Below are 18558 nucleotides of genomic sequence, written 5' to 3' on the forward strand. Positions count from 1 at the left end.
CAAGGCTCTGGCAGATTCGATGTCTGGTGAGATCTCATTTCCTAGTTCATAGATGGCCGTCTTCTTGCTGTGTCCTCACATGGTGGACGAGGACAGGGAGCTCTCTAGGGCCTCTTTTACAAGGATACTAATACCATTCATGAGGGTTCCACTCTCATGTCCTAATCACCTCCCAAAGGCCCCACCTCAAAACACCATCACAATGGAGATTAAGCTTCAACACATGAATTTTGGGGGGACACAAACATTCAGTCTATAACACTCCCAAATTTGCAAACCACTGCCCCAGAGTTTCAATGTGGAGGGACTAGCAGCAATAGAAAAGATGAAGAATGTGCTCACTGTGTTCTGAGAGGAACTCCAAACAGGTAAAGATTGGGGCCATCGACCTGAGAGTACTTGGTTCTCAATTTCTTATATTCTCTTTTGGGGACAAGGTAGGAGGAGTAGGGTCACCTGGTCATAGGATTCCAGTTGCTCCTGATGTCACTTCCTGCCTTGGCAAATTTGACTGGAAGGACGAGTTTGTATAGAAGAACATGTTCTCCATTTCCCTCATCCCACGATTACTCTCTGCTTCTTCATCTGCCCTATTCACATTACCTTTCAATGCATTTTAAAAATATTTTTTAAAATAGCTTTATTGACTCTGCATCAAAGTAGCAGTGTTTCTTCAAGTGTGATCCAGACATCTCTGGTGATTCCAGGGAATATACCATCAATTTCACAGTTTCGGAAGATAAAGCATTGATAATAAGATACAAATAGTATCCCAGCATAGAATGTGTAAGACCTTGTGTAGCTGTTAGCATACATTTTGCTTCATATTTGGCCAAAACCACTGATGAATAGAATTTGAGTCATTTCTCAGCATATGAGGAACATATATGAAGGAGAAGTGATCAACATATTTTTATTACGTTAATATTGAAAAGCCATGGTATAGGAAGAGAACAACCAAGGAAGAGAACATTTTACAACAGTTAACAAATAGTTAAATATGATTCATGATTCATGATGAAACTGAATATTTTTATGTTCTAGACAATGAACATGTATTTTTTGGTCTAATGAGCAAATAAATAGGCAGCTTGTATTAAAACCTTGCTTTTTTCCATTAAGGTTTGGGGCTGCCAACAGGAAAGTTGTCATGAGAGTTTTTGAAATGAGGAAAGTGAAAACAATCGTTTCTCTGGGATGTAGATCATGTCAATAGACACCAGGTCAATAGTTTCAAGGTTTTTTCAAGAAAGATATCTCAGAATATACTCAATACCTTGAAATAGACTGAACTCATTACTTTTGGGCTGAAATAGCATAATTTTTAATGCTAAGTAAATTATACCAGGATTTCTGATAAAGATCAAAATAAGATAAATATTTGAATCGCTACTGATACTTTATTGTTTTGTTTTTTTTTAAGATGGGGCTGGTGTTGAATATTTATGTTACGGTAGCCTATCAGGGTCTTGATAATAAACTTAATAAGTTAAGAGTTGAAGGACTTGAAAGAGCAAGCCATGTGGAGGTCTGGGTGAAGAACAGTCTACTCAGAAGGAACAGCAAGTGCAAAATTTCTGAAGCAGAAACAAGCTCGATGTCCTCAGGGAATATCAAGGAGGTCACTATAGAGGGAGTATAGTGAGGAAGGGAGAGATTAATAGGTGATGAAATCAGAGGCAGCAAAGGGTTGGGGTGTAGTGAGGACCTTGGCTTTTACTCTGAGATGAGAAGTCCTGGGAGGATTTTGAGCAGAGGAGTGTTTATTTCTTTTTTAGTGAGTTCACTCTGGCTGCTATTTGAGAACATGCTGAGGCAGGCAAAAGCAGAAGAACAAAAACCAATCAGGAGGCTGTTTCAGTAACTGAGACGAGAAAAGATGGTGGCTTATACCAGAGCAGAAGTAGTGGAGGTGGTAAGAAATGTTTGGGTTCTGGATATATTTTCGGTCACATATTCAATAAATGTTTATTGAACACTTATGTACCTGCTACTATCTTGAGTACTAGAAATGCCATGCTGAGCCAAAAAAAACAAAAACAAACAAACAATAAAACCCAAAAAAACAAACCACCATGGTCTCTATACTCCTTGAGTTATGGTCTATTTAGAGATGGGAGGTTAGGGGTGGAAGCCGGCAATATGGATGTAAACAAATAAACAAGATTAATTTCCAAGAGGAATACATACTATGAAACAAGTTAACCAGTGAAATGTGAAAGAATACCTGGATGTGTGGGTGGACTCTAGGTTATATGTCCAGGGAAGGTCACTCTGAGGAGGAGGTGACCTATCCACTTGGACCTGAATGATGAGGAGGAGGCAACTAAGTAAAGATATGGTGGATAATTGTTCCAGGTAGAATGAACTACAAGTTCACAATCAGAGAGCTTGCTCAACAAACAGACGTAAGCCCAGTAGTGTGGCTGGAACATAGTGAAAGAACAGGAAAGTGGTAGGAAGCGAGACTGGGGAGGAAGATTATGAAGGACTTTGAAGGCCATAATAAGGAATTTGGATTTCATTCTAAGTATTTTAGAAAGCCATTGGAAGCCTTTAAATAAGGAAAAGGCATGATCTACTCTATGTTTTTAGAAAATCCCTCTGGCTACTTTCAAAGGGTTGATTCTGTGGGAGACATACAAGTGAAGAGCTCAAGTAAGTAGTTGGAAACATGAGTCTGAAGTTCAGGAGACAAGTCAGACCTGAAGATACAAATTGAGAAGTCATCAATGTGTGGATGATATTCAAAGAGAAGGAGCTAGGTGAAATGATTTCCAGAGTGAGTGTAGGTGGCAAGGAATCAGGACCAAGGGGACTGCCTGGTCCCTTCCAGAGACTACTGATTTATCTGCCTCTTATCGTGGCAAGACTGTCTAGTTCCTATCTCCCGTTTTCTCCTCGGCCCACTCCAATCAGACATCTATCCCCACTCTCTACTGAATCTATCCCTATCATGAGCACCATAATGGTGATGCGTTTTAGTGAAGGAACAGCAGGCAGGAGAATTGAGGAGAATTAGAACAATGTTCTGGTGATAGGACTCCAACAGAGAAAGATCAATGCCTCCCATAATTAAGGATTGACAAATTAAAGTGTGGAAGAGAGTTTCCACCATACTTGAGAGCAAATTCCTACCAGAAACGTTGTGGCTTGGGTGTGACTTCTCAAATTTCAACTGTTTGCCTGTATTTCTGATGACCATCTGCTCCTGGATTCCCTAAAGCCAAGCTCCACTACTGATCCCTGTGACTTCAAGTTGGGCACCCCTCGTGCTATGCCAGCCTGGCATGCCACCTGCTATCTATTGCCAGGTCTTTCGGATACTATATTCTACCTGCCACAAATAGGTAGTTTTCTTTCCTATCATCTGTTGTGCAGTTCTAGTCCCAATTCCCGACTTCTGTAGTCTGTGCCTCTTGCAATAATTAATGAGGTTCTGGTCAGCTACGTCTTTCAATATTACATTTACAATAACTATTCCAACTCAGTGTGCTGTTACAGTATTCTTTAGGGACTAGAAGATAGTTTACTAGCACGGAGTTTTAAATCTCTAGCTTAATGCACTGTAAGAATTCACAAACCTTGTAAGGTCTCTGGGCTCAGTTTAATACATACCTATTGATTGAGCCAGGTCAGACTGTGCCCCTCTATTAAGCACACACTCTCATATGTTTATCAAAATTAATAGAATCGGAGAAGGAAGGAAACAGTGACTGAAATGAAAAGAGCTTGGTAATAAGGTCTTTTTCATATCTTGTACTGGGAAAGGCTGGCCTACAATTTGGTGGACAGCAAAGCCTTTGCTGCTGATTGTAACTCTTCTTCCTAGTGCTTGGTAAAGGAATTCACAAACGCAAGAGTCCTTCTGGGGGAGTTACTAGGAGTTGAAAAGCAAACATCACGCTAATCTTGAAAAACCAACTTGTCTGTTATTTTGAACTTACAATTCAATATATATAAAGAGAATTACATAGTCTATTATTTATTTAAATCTTGTTACAGGTTGAATTGTGTCCCCCCAAAATTCATACGTTGAAATCTTAATCCCCTGTGTCTCAAAATGGGACTTTATTTGGAAATAGGGTCGTTGCAGATGTAATTAGTTAAGATGAGGTCATACTGGAGTAGGGTGGGCTCCTAATCCAATATGACTGGTGTCTTAAAGGGAGAATTTGGACACAGACAGAGGAAGAATGCCGTATGTAGTTGAAGGCAGGGATCTACGAGCCAAGGAACACCAAAGATTGTCAGCAAACCGCTGAAGCTAGGAGAGAGGCAGGGAACAGCTTCCCCTTCGCAGCCCTCGGAAAGAACCAACCCTGCCAACACCTTGATCTCAGATTCCGGCCTCCAGAACTGGGAGATAATAAACTTCTGTCTTTTAAGCCACCCAATTTGTGGTACTTTGTGATAGCAGCCCTAGAAAACTAATACAAAGCTTGAGCAGACATGAATTATATTCTCTACAATATTTTAGTAACATTTTCCATCTTGCATTAATAAAAGTGCAGCACAATTTGTGCACATTTCAGAATTTTGCCAGCACAAACCCTCACCTCATCAAAATCACCACAGGGAGGGAGAGAAAAAAGCCCAGGTGTGTGTATGCAAACACACGCTCGCTCTTCTGAAGAAACTGAAGGAGCACTTAATTTAGGCATATTTCCAAAGAGGCTGAAGAAAGAAAATCACATTTAAAACAAACATTTACCCCCCTTGCTAAGTAAATGCCTCACAACATTACAATAGTATCAGACATGAAAATTAAGCCCAAATTATGCAGCTGAGCCTAATACTATCTATTCAGGAGCTAGTGACAGACAAAGAGAAATAGTTGCATTTTGTATGATAATTGGTTGGGGATGTGCAGCATGCATTTAAAAGCCATGTCAGGACACTTTTGCATATCAGGAAACAATCTCATTAACACATTTCTTGAGACATTCGTACAGTCAAAGAATTTTAGTTATCCCCAGGGCCTTGGACAAGGAGTACAATACAAATCACAATAGTGATTTGTATACAAATCAGTAATAGAAAAAATAAATAATCTTTATATCGCCATTGGTGTTGTCAATCTCATGATTTCATCTTTATTAATATTTCATCACTGTTTTATTGGAATAATTACAACTTTGCAGTAAAGTAAAAATGTGTGTTTATGGAAATATGGAACACGGAAGTATATTACTTCCATTTAGCAGACACAGTGGAATCTACTGAAATCAGAGTGCAATGAGATAGGGCAAGAAAGAAAAATACTAATTTCTTGTTTGTTGTTTTCAAATTTGTACAAAATCCAAAGAATAAAAACCAGTCCAAACAACAGGTAACCTCCCCAAACTTGATCTGGTGGTTTGGCTTCATGAAACTTGCACTGAACGAGACATTAGGTTCCATAGCTGACCAAGGACTTTGGAAGTCACTGCTCCTATTCTGACCTCACATTCTAGATCTGCCCCACACCCACATCCAGACACATAGGGCTCAAGGCTCAAGACTCCTTCTGAGTAATTCAGACAGGACAGAGCAGCATGTGGTATCCACCCAGCCAGACCTTAACCAGCCTCATTTCCAAAACCTGTCTGTTAGAACTAAGGTAAGGGTGAGTCATGGGGCCCCTGCTCACCATTCAACCTGTTTAAGAGCATTGCTGTCATTTTCATAGCTAGACCTGCAGGCAACATATACTCTGTTATGCTAGGACGGGGAGTGTTCACCTCCTCTAGGATCTGATTGGCAGAGCAGCCTTAGTACTTTATAATAGTTCTTAGAAGTGTTTACAGAACAGCGTGTTTTGCACCACAGTGTAAATAAAGCACACTGTGTGAACCCATGTCCCAGTCGGTGTGGAATAGGGGACAGTGAGCAACTTCAGTTTTCCCAAGAAGGGGCAGTCTCTCTCTTTACTCCAAGCACGATAGAAGAGGCATTAAATTTAAGTGAAAACAAGAGGGAGGTAGGTAAGATTTAAAGAGCTTTGGGCTCTAAAATAAGAGTCGTTTGTCTTTCTTAGAGTTCAGAGTCTCCTTGGGGAGTTTTAAACAATGACAAGATAGGTTTACCTTTCACCCATTTTGGAATACTTAAATTCAGTGCACCTTGAAAGATATCAAAGAAGTGTGTAAGACTAACTGGTGCCTCATGATTTCAAGACTAGGACTCTATGTTTTTTTCTGTTGTTATGAAATCTCTGTGGAGCTATAGGGAAGAAGTTAGTTATTCCAACTCTTACTCAATGTACACCTCACATCCCACCTATGGGTGTTCTTCCTTTAGGTGTTTTTGCTGCTAATTCTCTTTAATCTCCTCTTTCTTCTCTGTGCTTGGCCTTCAAAAACTGGCTGTGCACTGTACATTCAAATAGTCCTCTTGTGGGCAAAAAACTAAAATTAAATAATACAATGTGCTTTCAAAAACAACACTTTCTGTCTTCAAGCTTAGTATGTCCACATACAAAGAAAGATCCAAGAACTCACCTATTGCTATACTTTATCTTAGTTTGCTTGACTTGTAAACTGAAGGAAGGATTTTCATGTTCAGTCATACTCAGGAATAGTGAGGGAGAAGGAAATTTGGATTTGAATAAGGGCTCACTAAAAAGGAAACATTAACAAATGGATGGAAAAATCAGCTTAGTATAGAGACAAAGTTATGTTAATCTCAAATCCAAACTCAGGTGGGCAATACAATGCTCTAATAAGCTGAAAGTTAAGCTTTGAAATCCCTGAACTCTCATGTTCCCAATTAAATTCCAGATTTATTTGTAATTCTGTGGTTGGTTCAGCTTGCCTAGAAGTAGGGAGAAAGGGAAATGAGATTTCTGTTTTCATGTTTCTCTTCTTTGTGTGTCTCAGTGATGAATGGTGGGTGAATGAGGGCAAATGGTTTTGGCCAATTGAAGAAAATTTGAAAACCCTCTTGCTGCCACCTCTGTCTAGTTTTCAAATTATTCCATTCAATGGACAAGATTTGATAATGAGAGCTCAGAGAGATAACCCTTTTCCCTCCCAGCTATGCCAGAAACTCCCACAATCAGTCTCCTTGATTCAAAAGCCATTATTAAGTCATTCTTTCACTAGTTCAACAAAAATTTATTGAGCACATACTACATGCCAGATATCACTCTAGATCCAGGGTTACAGCTGTGAAACATTTGACAAATGTTCCTACCTTCGTAGACTTCATTTGCAGTGAGAGGAGATGGACACGAGACAAGTCAGTGAATTGTAAGATGTCAGGTGGCTGAAAGGGCTATGTAGAAAAATAAAGCAGGGTAGAGGGATGGAAAGAAAGGCGGGATGAGTGAGTATTGAATTTCAAAGTGGGGTGGGCAGGCAAGATGGCTGAGAAGAAAATATTTCAGCAAAGACCTAAATGAGTGGGGAGGACTAGATGTAGATATTTGTTGGAAAAGCATTCCAGGCAGAGGGAATAGCAAATACAAAGGCCTGCACATGCACCAGACAGAACATCTGTCCAAGCATGCTGTCTCCCTTCTCCTACCAACATAAATGTCACGTAGAGTATCATTCTGCTCTAAGAAGGTAGCCAATAACATGTGAATCCTGCACTGATCCCACAGGTTACTCTGCTCAGCAAGACTACGACAACAATCTGATGGTATGAAGCACCTTGGGACTTTGTCCATGTGTTACATCCATTTTACATAGCTTTCTATTTGTTTTTCTTTTATACAGGTAATATATAAATACTTTGTTGTTGAAAAGATGCAAACAATGCAGAAGTTTATATAGTGAAATGTGAAGGTTCCAGCATCCAACTTCCCTGTTCTACTCCCCATCCACCTACTGACCTCCTCACCCCAGAAGAAACTACTGTGAATAGTTTGATATCCATTCATCAGTCTTTTCTCTGTGTATTTACATACATATAGGTGTACATGGAAACAGTTTTATTCATGAATGGGATTGAACTTTGCGTATGTGTGACAGTTTGGTTTTCATACTGAACAGGGTGGAAGATTTACCTGGACTAATACAGAAATATCTCATTATTCAATGACAGTGTAGTATTTCGTGGTATAGATTTACCATAAATTATTTATACTTCCCACTGATGGAGTTTTTAAAAAAAAATTTTAAATGAATATCTTATACTCAAATCATGGTGAACACATGTGGTTCTCTAGGATAGACATACAGAGTTTGGAGTACAAGGATATACGCAGGTTTTTAGAGAATTTTTTTGGTAACAGCTTCTTTGAGATTTAATTCACATACCATAAAAGTCACCGATTTAAAGTACATGATTCAATGGTTTCAGTATACAGTCATGTGACACATAACAATGGTTCCGTCAACAAAGGACCACATATAGAATGGTTGTCCTATAAGATGAGTACCATATAGCCTAGGTACTACAGAATCACCTAATGAACAAATTTCGCAGAACATATCCTTGTTGTTAAGTGATGCATGACAGAATTCAGAGTTGTGTAGTCATTACCACAATCAATTTTAAAATATTTTCATCACCCTAAAAAGAAACCTCATACCCTTTAGCCATCGCTCCTCAATTCCCTCATCCTTTTCAGATCTAAGGAGTCCCTAATCTACTTCTGTCGCTATGAATTTGCCTATTCTGGACATTTCATATAAATGGAATCACACAATTTGTGGTCTTTTGTGTCTATGTTCTTTCATTTAACATAATGTTTTCAAGGTTCATTCACAATGTAGCATGTATTAGTACTTCATTTCTATCTACAGCTGAATAATATTCCTTTATGTGGATATACATTTTATAGATCCACTCATCAGTTGAAGGACGTTTGGGTTGTTTAGACCTTGAGATATGATGAACAATACAGCCATGAATATTTGTGCATAAGTTTTTGTGTGAACAGATGGTTTCATTTCTCTTGGGTATATACCCAGGAGTGGAATTGTTGGGTCATATAGTAACTTTATGGTTAACCTTTTAAGAAACTGTCAGACTGTTTTCCAAAGTGGCTGCACCGTTTTAAAATCCCACCAGCAGTGTCTGAGGTTTCCAATTTCTCCACATCCTCCCTAACACTTGTTATTATCTGTCCTTTTATTACAGCCATACCAGTGGGTGTCAAGTGGTATCATGTAGTCTGATTTGCATTTCCCTGAAAAATAATGATGTTGAGTATCTTTTTGTGTGTTTATTAGACATTTGTATATATTCTTTGGGTAAATGTCTATTCAGATTCTTTGCCCATTTTTAATCTTTGTATTACTGAGTTGTGAGAGCCCATTATATATTCTAGATATGTTTGTCAGATATATGATTTTAAAATATTTTCTCCCATTCAGTGGATTGTCTCTCCACTTTCTCTATGTTGTTCTTTGAAGCACAAAAGTTTTTAATTTTGATGAAGTCCAATTTAACTATTTTCTCTTTAATTTTTCTTTTGGTGTCATGTCTAAGAAGTCAAGTCATGAAAATTTACTTCCATGTTTTCTTCTAACAGTTTATAATTTTAACTCTTACATTTAGGCCTATGATACATTTTGAGTTAATTTTTATATATAGTGTAAGGTCGGGGTCCAACTTCATTCTTTTACATGTGAATATCCAGTTGTCCTAGTACCATTTGTTGAAAAAACTCTTCATTCCCCATTCAATTGTTTTGCCACCCCGGTCAAAAATCAATCGACTGTAAATGTGAGGGTTTATTTCTGGGTTCTCTGCTCTATGCCATTGACCTATATGTTTGTCCTTATATCATTATAATGTTGTCTTGCTTACATTTGCTTTGCAATAAGTTTTGAAATCAGGAAGTGTGAATCCTTTAACTTAGTTCTTTTCCAAGATTATTTTGGCTATTTTGAGTCCTTTGCATAGTCATATGAATTTTAGGATCAGCTTGTCATTTTCTGCGAAGAAGCCAGCTAGGATTTTGATAGGGATTGCATTGAATATGTAGATCAATGTGGAGAGTATCACCTTCTTAACAATATTGTCTTCTAATCCATGGACATAGGATGTCTTTCCATTTACTTACAGCTTTTAAAATTTATTCCAACAATGTAAGTTTTCAATGCACAAGTCTTCAACTTCTTTTGTTGAATTTATTCCTAAGTGTTTTATTCTTTTTGATGCTATTGTAAATGGAATTGTTTTCTTAATTTTATTTTTGGATTGCAAGTGCATAAAAATACAATTGATTTTGTATATTGATCTTGTGTTCTGCAAACTTGTTGAACTTATTAGCTCTAAAAGTTTTTGTGGATTCTTTCAAATTTTCTATATATAAGATCATGTCAACCACAAATAAGTATAAAATTGGTTGTGGGATTTTTGTAAATGATCCTTATCAGGATGAGGAAGTGAGCTTCTATTCTTAGTTTGTTGAATGCTTTTATCATGAAGGGGTGTCGGATTTCACCAAACGCTTTTTCTGTATCTGTTGAGATGATCATGTTGTTTTTGTCCTTTATTCTATTGATATGGTATATTACATTAATTGATTTTCAGATGTCACACCAAACTTACATTTCTGAAATAAATCCCACTTGGCCATGTGGGATTTTTGGGCCGTGTATAATTCTTTTTATAGGTTGCTGGATTTAGTTTACTAATATTTTGTGTGTGTGTGAGGATTTTTGTGTTTACATTTATGAAATGTGGTCTGTAGATTTTGTGTGTGTGTGTAATGTCTTTGATTTTGCTATCAGTATAACACTGGCCTCATGGAAGGATTTGGGAAATGTTCCCTTCTCTTCTATTTTTTGGAAGAATTTGTGAATAATTACTAATAACTCTTTAAATATTTGGTAGAATTCATCAGGGAAGCTATTTGGGCCTAGGTTTTTCTTTGTGAGCAGTTTTTTGACTACTCATTCAATCTCTTGTTATAGATTGTCTACAACGTCTTGCGTCAATTTAGGTGGTTGTGTTTTTCTAGGAATTTGTCCATTTCGTTTAAGTTATCTAATTTATTGGCATGTAGTTGTTCACAGTATTCTCTTATAATCCTTTTTGTTTCTGTAAAGTTGATAATAATGTCGTCTTGTTCATTTCTGATATTAGTAATCTGATTTTTCTCTCTATTCTGTTTTTCTTGGTCAGTCTAACCAAAGGTTTGTCCATTTTGTTGATCTTTTCAAAGAACCAATTTTTTATTTTGTTGATTTTCTCTATTGTTTGTATATTCTCTATCTCATTAATTTCCATTCTCATTCTTATTATTTCCTTTCTTCCATGTATTTTGGGTTTAGTTTGCTCTTCTTTTTCCAATGTCTTAAGGTGGTTGTTTAGGCTATTGATTTGAGATAGTTATTCTTTTTTAACATGGGTATTTATAGCTATAAATTTCCCTCTAAGTACTTCTTTACTTGTGTCCCATAAGTTTTTGTGTTTTGTGTCTTCATTTTCATTCATCTCAATGTATTTTCTATTAATCTTTATGACTTCTTCATCGAATCATTGGTTATTTAGGAGAATGTGGTTTAATTTCCACGTCTTTTTAAATTTCCCAAATTTCTTCTTGTTTTTATTTCTAATTTTATTCCATTGTAGTTGGGGAGCATACTTTGTATGATTTCAATACTTTTAAATTTTTTAAGCCTTTATATGTGGTTTTTAGAAATATTTTTGATAGATATTGTCACATAGCTCTCCCAAACCAGTACATATCTTCTCATTATATGATTACTTAAAATAGTCAAAGGATTTATAGAAAATCAAAGTAAAAATAAGATATATTTTATGATTCTCTTTCTAAATTTACTTAATCATTAAAATTAGCTGAAATTATGGTACTTTTATGGACATCATAGAACGATAAGCGAAGTGTTCACTTAACACTATGGTCTGTGATATGCTCCATATTTAAAATATACGACCTGCAATCCTCACTATAAAATAGGTATTAATATTCCCATATTGCAAAGGAGGAAAATGGGTCTCAGATTATTTCAGTAACTTGTCCAAAATCATATAGAAAATGAGGAAGTGTTGGGGTTAAGAAACGAGCTTATTTCTACCATCATACTCTTCTCCTAACACGGAGGAAAACGGGTTGCTCGGAGACCATGCTTTTCCCTTATCTTTTCTTGTTTCTGTAATACCCTAGAGCCCATCAGGAGTCATGTTCAGACAATTCTTGGCAACCATAAACTTCCATTTTCCATTTCCACTTTTACCTTTTTCCTATTCCAATTGCATCTTTTAATTAGTATCATGCTTATTGTGTTGTTCCCAGGTGAATTTGCTAATAGGTAAAAGGGATTCAGATCCTGTTACACTTAATACAAATGCATTGATATTTTCATAATTCCAAATTAGCCCCTTCTTTTCTTTTGAGTTGGCAGGTACTACACAAGCCTGGTTCTGATTGTGTTGCTTTTGTTTTCTCCATGAATCCCTCAGAGGGGGGAAAATATTATGTCAATGGAAAATAAAATCATAGTGACAGTTGTGTGTATAACGTTGATAAGCAAAATTAAAATAAACTAGATGCCACATTTTACAAATTCTTTGGAAAGCATTTTTTTTATTTTACAAAGTCACTCTGATTATCTTATTCAGTAATAGTTAAAAGTCAAAAATAAAATATAAAAAACATTGAATAATTAGATTGTGAATCTTCATCAGGGCAATGGCTGCCACACAATCTGTTTTCTGTCTTCAATGTACAGTGCAGGACTTAGAACCTAGTAAGTACTCAATAAAATATGGTTGACAGATAAATTACTAAAAAAGAAATTATTTATGAAAATAATGTTTTTACTATGCACTACTAAATATGTACTCCTTAATATCCCTCCTAAAGAGTTTATTCACACATCCCACAAATTTTCATTAGTGGCCTATGATGTGCCAGGCACTGCATAAGGAACTGGGGCCACAGAAGTGACCTGGGCAGATACAAGCTCTGATTTTGTAGACAGTCAATCATTAAACAAATAGTCATAGGAATAATTAGATAAAATTTTGATAAGTGGTTCATTGGGAAGTATATAGTGCTAGAATATCATATAACACAGATCTTCACTGGCTGTGGAAGGCTTCCCTGAGGAAATGACATCTAAGCAGATCCTAGAAGGAAGTAAGGGGCTCTATGCCGATGCTTTTTCTCAGGTCTGCACAGTGGATTTTGTGTTTTAAAATATTGAATTGTTCATGCCTTTAGATAGGGCGTGCATGCTCCAGTAATCTACCATGCTCACAGTCTTGGTCTGACTGATATCTGGCCTGCATAAAAATTTGTGTTACCTGCCTGGCCCCTGTAAGTCTCTGAATATGTGAATATTGGTGTAGAACCTTGGCTCTTGTTTTTGTAAAACTCAATCTATGGTCAGAAGTGCATTCTACATCTTGGTCCGGTACACACTCATTTCCTGTATGTGAATGTGCAAGAACATACCCTGACTACTGATATATTCCATTTCACTATTTAAAAAACTCGGGACATGGTCCAATCAGTTCATTTTATTTCATGAGACAATAATGTGCTATAAACTATAGTTAAAAAAAAAACTTATAATTTGAGAACCCAGAGAAAACACTATACTAGGCCAGTTTTTCATTGTGCACTAAACAATTACTCATCGTAAAAAAAAGAGACATCTTTCTTCCCACCATACCTCCCAAACTCCAGGGTCAAACCTACTATAATTCTTGTCCTCACAGCCAGCTCCCCACATGCTTGACTACTTTGACCTCTAGAAAGCCATGGCACAGGAAATGACGAGCAAAAACTAGACAAATTACCCTACTCGATTGCACATAACCTTTCAGAAGGCTCTTCTGACTGGATTTCCAGCACTCCCACCTTCATATTGCAAGTTTCAGTTTAGAAGATGATGAAATAAGGAAAACAGAAGGCCAGACAGGAGAGGAGGAATCATAGAGAGACTTGGTTGGGGCTTTGGGCCAGCAGATCCTCCACAATAAAGGAGTTCATTCTATGGCATTTAAGAGGTTACATATTAAAATTCTGAAATGGGACTTGGACCAGCCTGAGCTTCCCTGGGGGCTGGAGGAGAGGCAAAGGAATGGATGGTGACATATGTGAGGTGAGTCTAAAGTCCAGAGACACAGAGTTTGTGACGGGCTACAGGGCCCAGATGCCTGTCAAGGGTCACTTTGGGCAATGCCAAGGCAAAAATCAGCATGTGATCCTGCCTCTCTGGGAGAGGCCATGACGATCCACCTCCACTATGAGTGGAGGAAAATTGTTTTCACATATCTGCCCCCTCAACCCCAGCCCCACCTACCCCCTGTTATTGCATTATTTAATGGGATTAAGAAAGCTGGTCTAACAATGAGGCATCATTCAACACACTCTATTCTGAATAAAAATTTGAAAGAATAATATTTGGAAGGGATACTTTCTGGGCAGCTCTAGACAAAAAAAAATTACTTAACAACCCTTGTGGAAAAAATTACAGTAGTTTACAAGAGTGGAGGAAGCCACGATAATTTGGAAGCAATGTATGTTTCTTTGGAACAGATTTAACTAATAGAAGACACTTGATTTTGCTGGTAATAATTGCAACAAATTTCCCTGATGAAGTAGGTGAAATGTTCCCATGCTTGGAATTTTATACAGAATTGTTTTAATATGTTGACTTTTCCTTTGCTGGTATTCTAGAGTCAAAATACAGAGTTTCTCTACAACCCTAGCAACACTTGTATGGAATTCTGGATTGTTGAGGTTAAATTAGACTTCTTTTCAAAAAGTCAGTTACTGCAAGTATTAGAAGGATCTTGGTATACACAGCCTTATTCATACCACAAGAACATAGCCTCTGTCAAAAGACGGTTTCTATCAGTTTCTGCTTAGTTGGTTTATAATTTCAGAGCTTTCCCTGAAGCATGCATGAGGTCCTACTTGACCTATTTACAGTACATGGCTAGAACAATCTGTTAGGTTGGGCTCTTTGGCAGTCTTCCTTGGTTTTCTGGAGTTAAGTCCATCTGCTTTTGCTGCAATTTAGTGTTTAACATTAGTATAACTTGGAAATGTAAGTTCAGAATTCCAGTCTAGGTGTCTCACTTATACCCAGGAACACGTACTTTTACTGTGGCTTTGTTATAACCCTCCTATAGGCGATGCGCTTTGCTGAATACAGCTTGACACCTACCGGTCATTGTTCTCAGGCAGTTTCTGCGCCTCATTAGTCAGAATAATTGAGAACCGGCTGGATTTGTAAAACAAAGTCCATTGGCTTAGCTTCAAATTCTCCTTGCATTTGTCCTACAGTGGATGGCATTAGGAAGATGACAGTGATAGCAGAGCAACTGTTGTACCCAATAGCCTAATGGCTTAGCTGCTTGACATAGTGACCGATATGTTCTGCAGTGATGTCTGCTGGCAGGGGGTGAGGCAGAATACTGTCTGGCTGGGACAGATAGGGGCCTCACTCTTGGAGAAAAAACATATTTGCTGGGTTATTGTTGGAAGAGCTGTTTGAAAATTCTTCAAGCAAGGGGTAGGGGTGGTGAGGAGTTGCAGGCACAATGCCAAAAGGGTCCCCACCTCCCTAGCTCATAATCCCCACAGATGAAAGCCCATAGGGACAGAAACAGAGATAAAAAGTGCTGACTACTTGGACCACTCCTTCCTGCAAGCTCATTCTGTGCATAAAGTGAGAGAAAACCTCATGTAAACCCCAGACTTTGGGAGCCACAACTGCACAGGCCTTCAGAGTCAAGGAAGACCTGCACCTGGGACTACAGCCACACTGAACAAGCCTCTCACTCATTCCCCTGACCTTCTCAAACCTAGAAATGGTACATCCTACAGAGAGCAGCAGCCAGAGATATCAAGCCAGCATCCCAGGGGATACCATGCCTCACGACAGGCAGATTCTTAATGTCTGAGGTTAGAGGGTGAACACTGAAGCCAAGTCCAGCATGTCCACCTCACTGAGCTTCCATCTGTCTGGACTCCCCTGCTGTCACTTCCATGTCTCCAGCCATTGTTTAGACTCTCCTTACTGAGATCCTCTCAGGTACTCTCTCTTACTCCATTTCAGTACTACTCTTTGAGTGTTACTGATGACTTATAGCTTTACTCTTTCTTCTGCTTCATGTACAAATGATCAGAGTGCAAAATTCATGGGATTTGGAATGAAGCAGATCTGGATTTGATTTTTAGCTTTTTTGCCTATTTGTAGTGGCAGCTTGAGCAAGATGCTTAACTTCTCATCTGTAATCCTCGCAGGATGACTGGAAGAATTAATTCATCCCTTCATTCAGCAAATGTTCATTAAACCTCCTAAAGTGGGAAAGGCAGAAAGCACAGTGCACGGCATGTAATAAGTACATGATAAATAGTAATTATGCTTATTATGATGAGAATAATAATAGACACAGAGGTAATATTAAACACTAACCTATCCTGGGTCCCACATGCTTAGCCACTTCATTCTGAGCTCAGTGAATATCTATCCCATTGACTATTGTTTCTATGGCTTTTATTGAGCTCCTAATTTCTAGTCCATTCTCACTGTATATAGCACTTCTTTCTTGACTTGACTCTTGCAAAGTTCTCAGGTTATAGTCCCCTCTTTTTCTCTAGATAATATAGCCATCTATGAGAATTTGAACTCCTTCACAAGCTTCGTGTATCAAATGACTCTCAGTAGAATTCCAGTGTTGAGGAGACATTGGCTGGCATCCTGAGAAATCTCCACCTGCCATATGGTGTGGTAAATGTCATGAGGTAATTGCTTCCTTTATTTCAGTCCAGCTCACCAGGAACCTGATGCCACCTCTCTAACACACAACACCAATGGCTTAACTGTGCTCAGGCTTCAAAAGCAACTACTTTGAATGTTCTAACCCCTTGGCTTCTCTGAAGTCTCCACAATCCAACAGAGCTTAGGTTTCCCCAGTTCATTCTCCTAAGTGCAGGTCTCTAGTTTTCTACTAATTGTGCTTGTTCTTACCACTAGTTTTTGAAATTGGTTCTAAGTTAATAAGTGTTCCCAGTACAATTACCAAGTGACTATTCCCTTAGTATTTGTGGTTAATAAGCCCCAGCTCATGTTCTCAAAACTTGAAGGGACTTCTTTATAACTGTTTATGAATGTTTTGTCTATCTTATTTTCTTTACTTAGAACAAAATACTAATGATGTATTTTTTTATTGTTCTACAGCTGATTTATGTCATTAAGTGATAGCTTCTGAAACATGGGTAGCTAGGGGGTATTGTCTTTCTTTAGCTGAATATATTGTCTAATTTATTAACCACATGTATGGATAATTGGTCAAATTAGTTGCTTTACCTAAGAGGCCTTGTACAACAAGACTTTTATTTAGTTTATTTTTCTTGGTTACATCATTAGGGTTAGGTAAGCAACAACATAATTCATCCTTAACTTCTTGTAACATTTATTTACTAATTGCGTCATTAGCCATTTTGATATTTTCTCCTAGGGTTGCAAATTCAAGTTCCCAAATGGAGTGGGAAGGGCATGTGGAAGAGAGCTGAAAGGAAATGGTGAGTCCATGCTCCACACAGGCAAGCCCAGTACTGCCAGGGTTTCTGATTTTTCAGAATGTTAATAAACTAGGTACTAGAGGCCAAAAAACTATCAATGGACCAGGCTTAATTTATGGAACGGCAGTTTACAAGCCCTGATTTACTGTCTTAGAGTTTTCATTTCCATGAGTATCCTTTACATAATAAAGGCCAAGGTACTTTGATATTGACATTCATGCTGTCAGAGGATGAGTACATTTCATTATGCTAAGTATAGTAATTATTTTTATTTTATGACTTCAAACATATTTTAGAGTGTCATTGGTTAATCCGTCGACATTTCAACTGCTTCTGGAGAATGTGTATGTTTGTGTGTAAAAAATAAATGACTCTCCTCAGTTCTATACATAGGCATTTTCTTATTAGCATAATGTACATGTATCTGTAGAACTTTAATTGTTTCTACATTCATATAATGTCTCAGAGGCTTTCTTCCCACAGTTATTAAAGCCATGGAGATTATAAAATTCAGGTTTTTCCCTCAGATCTTCAAGGTCGTGGCAGAAGAAGCAACTCACTAACATTTTGGTTGACACGTCCACAGGTTTGTTGTTCAGTATTAGATAGGGCTCTCTCCCTCTGGTTAGCACATCATGTTCCCCTGACTTTCATAGAGTGTTAAAATGTTACTAGAATCTAAATTCTTCATTTCCTTTTTCATCTGTGTCTCTATAGTTTCTTGATATGGTCTTAATTTCATCCTAGAAAAAAAGAAATCATGGCCACTATGGACTAGTGGATTATAATGTGCCGGGGAACCTGAGAGCATCTTAATAGACTCACACAGAGATCAGTGACTATGGAGGGGGAGAATGGAAGGCTAATGCAGAAGTGAAGGAAAAAGACTTCTTCTTTCATAGAAACTTTATGATATCTTTGACAAATACAAGTGGAACTTCTGCTGGAGAACAACTGGAGGAGTGCACATTTACCCAAAAAAAGCTCTGCCCTCCCTAGTGGCCTTTACCCTCACCCTGCAGAGAGCTTAATTAATGTTTCAAAAACATGCTTCCCCTCTCAAAAGTCCGGGCTAATTCTTAGATAAACCAGAAGAAATCTGATCC

Source organism: Diceros bicornis, chromosome 20 (assembly GCF_020826845.1).
Source record: "Diceros bicornis minor isolate mBicDic1 chromosome 20, mDicBic1.mat.cur, whole genome shotgun sequence".
NCBI classification, from domain to species: Eukaryota; Metazoa; Chordata; class Mammalia; order Perissodactyla; family Rhinocerotidae; genus Diceros; species Diceros bicornis.